This window comes from Gossypium hirsutum, chromosome D01 (genome assembly GCF_007990345.1).
Source record: "Gossypium hirsutum isolate 1008001.06 chromosome D01, Gossypium_hirsutum_v2.1, whole genome shotgun sequence".
In the NCBI taxonomy this organism is placed as follows: Eukaryota; Viridiplantae; Streptophyta; class Magnoliopsida; order Malvales; family Malvaceae; genus Gossypium; species Gossypium hirsutum.
Window position 1 is genome coordinate 20,782,119 of NC_053437.1, and position 4,496 is coordinate 20,786,614.

The window sequence follows — 4,496 nt, forward strand, 5'->3', positions numbered from 1 at the left end:
TGCATAACTCATATAACCTCAATCGGCTTTGTAAGACAAATTTGAAAGGATGGTATAAATATTGGCTCATAAAGCATGCATAGCAGGTTCTGATTTAGGACCAACGAGTTGAGCATTTCATTTATGGTAACATTATCCAAGATGGTAATTTATGACCCCTTGAAGCATACATGTGATGGTTTATGCAAATAGGTCAAGTGTGGTTCTATGCGAAAGGAGAATATATGGTTCTTGGTGAACTATGCACACCATCTAGCTGCCAATGAGCACACCAGAATGTTAAGATCAAGTGATCTCAGTGTATTGATTATGTATATATACTTGTAAATTTTTCGAACAAATTGGTTTAACAAATTCCATCATTGTCATTAATATCTTTTGTATAATGTCCTTAAATGATTTTTCCAAGCAAAGTAAAATGAAAGAAAATATTAGCTCATTGATTATCTAACGTTTAACTAACACTAAGTTGCATTATGTGGTCAAATCATAATGCGAAAAGACAACTTATATTAGTAGATAATCTAAACAAGCTTATAGTCTAGTCAAAATTGAGCAAGTCGATTAAAAGACTATTATGTCGTCTATCAAATCCAATTAGGGAGGTATTTTATCTTAGGTATCAGAGTAGATGACTCCTAGAATATTTAGACATAGATGTGACTTATTGGATTGACAATATATTGGATAGGCCCCGAGTAGAATAAATCTAAGATACATTTATGGATTTATTCACTTGTGACGTTTATAGTGTGATTTACCTTAATCATGAGTAAGTGGCAGTCTATGTATGTGTGACTTGTATACTTTAATGTATTAAAAGTCTGAGTTTAATTGGTAATAGAACCAAAAGTTGGTAGTTAGGTATATGACTTCTACCTGATATAGCTTCATTTACAATAGTGGAATTCAAAGCCCAATTAAAATTAAATGATATCCTCTCATTGCCATTATATGATAGATGAAAAGTGATCTACTATAATTTGATACGTCAAATTAGGCTCCCCAACACACCTGAGGAGCTAATTCACAAGCAATTTAAGTATCTTTTATATGTTTTCTGTCAATTTTTAGCTTCAAGCATTAATAAATGTTTTTGCTTAGTTTTTCCCTTTTTAAGACCCTAATTGGCCAAACTGTGTCATGGGGAACCTAACAATGTGATTGAGTTGGTGTAGGGAGATGATAATGGCCCAATCTCGAGGAAAGTGTCATTTAGAGAAGGTGTCGCAACACTGATGCCATAAAAGTTGCAACACCCAAACCTTTTACCTTGAAGATGCAAAACTTCAACACAAAATCAACATAGAGCATACTGTCACGAGAGTCACGATATCGAGCCTCTAAAGTCGTGATATCCCTGAAGGTGTTGAAGTGAAGTAATTGAGGCCAATTCTAATAATTTTGTGACACTGAGACCTCCAAGATCCACAAGTTCATTATTGTCTAGGGTGTAGTGTTGCGTGTGAAATGATATGCGAATTGTGCAAGTATATATGTCGAATCAAGTAATAAAGTGATAATTACGACCTAGGGGGCAATTAGAGAAGATTGAAGAAAACACTTGAAGAACGCCATTGGAATCAACTTGGAAGCAGATCCCCCTCAAGATCGAAGATCTCCATTTAATCTCTTTTGAAGTTTTATTAAGTTTCTTTATGTCTTGTGGTTATCCTAACTTTGAGATGTTTCTATTTAGGATTATGAACTAAATTCCCTAGATACCTAGGAGGATGAAACCTATAATGAATTTTATTATTTAATTTCTATTTTTTCGCGATAAATACTTGATTCTTGTTCTCAATTATGTATGTTTATTTTGTGTTTTAATATTTTCAGGATATTAATTCATGTTTAATGTGCTTATTTTAATGGAGCAAAAGTCCCTGTTTAATAGTAGGTCTAGCATAATTGAGTGGAGTTGCATGCAATCCTAGAAATAGGACGACATAAATCTACCGTATTAGAGTCAAATCTAATAGGGGAATCCATAGATCAAGTTAATGTGACGATAGGGGTTTTAATTAAAAGAGATTTCAATTAATCAATCTAGAGTCAGTTGTTCTTACTCTCGAAAGAGATATTAACTTAATTTAGGGATTTCTACGGATTAAGACACAAGTGAATAAATCATTTAATTCAGATTCATAATAATATGTGAAGTCTAGGTAGATTCTTTCCTGGGTATTGTCTTTCTTATTGTTTATCTTCGATTATTCTCCTATTTCATTCTCTGTTGCACTTAATTAAATTAGATTAATAAATTTAGATTAAAAACAATTATTCCAATTTATCGGCTAAATAATAGAAAAACGATAATTACTAGTACTTTTAGTCCTCGTGGATACGATATTCCCTACTTACCATAACTATATTATTGCTTGATAGGTGCGCTTGCCTTTGTTGTAATTATAGTTTGTTTAGTAACCATCAAGTTTTTGGTGCATTTCTGAGGACTAAAATATTAGGAACACTCGATTTTTATTAATTTAACCATTTTTATTTTTATTATATTTTTATTTTTAGTTTAATTTTTGTTTTCTAATTTTTCCTTTATTTGCTTCTAGCAGGTTCCTTTAGTTTATGAATAGAAAAAACTCGTCAGGACCATTATTATTTGACAGTGAGATTGAAAGTACAACTCACAGAAATCGTTTACAAGCAAGGCAAAGTCGACAGAGTATAGTGGATGAGCAAAAATACGTTATTATTACTGAGGAGATGTGTGATAATCAGAATAATTAGCTAACTCCGGTAGTTGCTGCAATCCAGATCATATTCCTCGTAATATGTACGATTATGCCAAGCCCACTCTAACTGGGGCTGAATCGAGTATTGTGAGACCCACTATTGCTGCAAATAATTTTGAACTGAAGTCGAACACTATTCAGATGATACAACAATTTGTTTAGTTCGATGGTTTGCAAGACGAAGATCCAAATACTCATTTGGCTAATTTTCTAGAAGTCTGTGATACTTTCAAGATAAATGGCGTTTTTGACGATGCTATTCGCCCACGGTTATTCCCTTTCTTGTTGATGAACAAAGCTAAACAGTGGTTGAATTCTTTACCACGAGGCTCTATCACTACATAAGATCAAATGACCGATAAATTCCTATTGAAGTACTTCCCACCAGCTAAGACAGCTAAGTTGAGAATTGATATCTCTTTATTCTTTTAGATTGACTTAGAGACCCTATATGATGCATGGGAGAGGTATAAGGACTTATTGAGACAGTGCCCTCACCATGGGTTATCTCTATGGCTACAGGTTCAAACCTTCTACAACGGTTTGAATCCCTTAACTAGGCAATTGATCAATGTAGCAGCCGGGTGGAACTCTGAATAATAGAACACCTGAAGTGACTTATGAATTTATAGAGGAGATGACACTGAATAATTATCAGTGGCAAGTCATGAGGACGAAGCCGATGAAAGCAGGTGGTGTTTTCAATTTAGATGCAGTCACCATGTTATCAAATCAAGTAAAACAATTAAATAAGAAAATTGATGATTTATATGTTTCTACGCAGGTACATCCGGTGATACAGTTCGATGCAAATGGAGGTGGAATGAACAATTAAGAATATTTACCTTACGGTCCTAGCACAAAGAATGAACAAATCAATTATATGGGTAACAATTCTAGGCCTCAAAACAACCCTTATAGTAAAACCTATAATGCAGATTGGAGGAACCATCCCAATTTCTCTTGGGGTGGTCAAGGAAATCAGATAGCACAACCACCTCCAAGCTTCCAACAACAACCTTACCAACAAGAGAATAGCTCGAACCTTGAGAAGATGTTGACAAAGTTTGGTGTCAAAAATGCATTTTCAAAACACTGAAGTAGCACTGAAAAACCAACAAGCACCGATTCAAGGGCTCGAGAACCAAATTTGCAAACTTGCTATGTTAATTTCAGAATGACCATAAGGTAGTTTGCCTAGCAATACTGAAACTAACCTAAGGGAACAACTTCATGCAATTACTATGCGAGATGAAGAAGGGTTAGTTGAATCTGAATCAGAACCGAGACAAGAAAGTGTGGTAAGTATCGGTAAGGTTGAGGTAAACTAGAATGAGCAAAAACTGGTTGGTAAAGAATATAAACCTCGAGTGTCATATCCTAACACGACGAGACCACACAAACGAATAATTTGGTAGATTTCTTAAACTTCTGAAAAAATTACATATTAACTTACTATTTATTGAAGCTCTTTCGTAGATGCCCAAATCCGTTAAATTTTTAAAGGAGCTTTTGGTGAACAAAAGGAAGTTAGATGATTTGTCGACTATAGAGCTAAATGTAGTTTGCTCAGTCATACTACAAAATAAACTACCTAACAAATTGAAAGATAAATAGAGTTTTACTATTTCTTATTTAATTGGTAGTTTGAATGTTAATAATGTTTTGGCTAATTTATAGGCTAGTATTAATGTCATGTCTTATAAAATGTTTAAGCAATTAAGTCTTGGGAAACCCAAACAAACT

At 33.8% G+C, this 4,496-nt stretch overlaps 1 non-coding gene across 1 annotated transcript; it reads right to left on the bottom strand.

The window, feature by feature from the left end:
- Positions 1 to 3,149: 3,149 nt before the first annotated feature.
- Positions 3,150 to 3,256, bottom strand: LOC121214373 (small nucleolar RNA R71). The gene has a single exon (XR_005909956.1). It is a non-coding gene; the product is annotated as a small nucleolar RNA R71 (small nucleolar RNA).
- Positions 3,257 to 4,496: the final 1,240 nt, after the last annotated feature.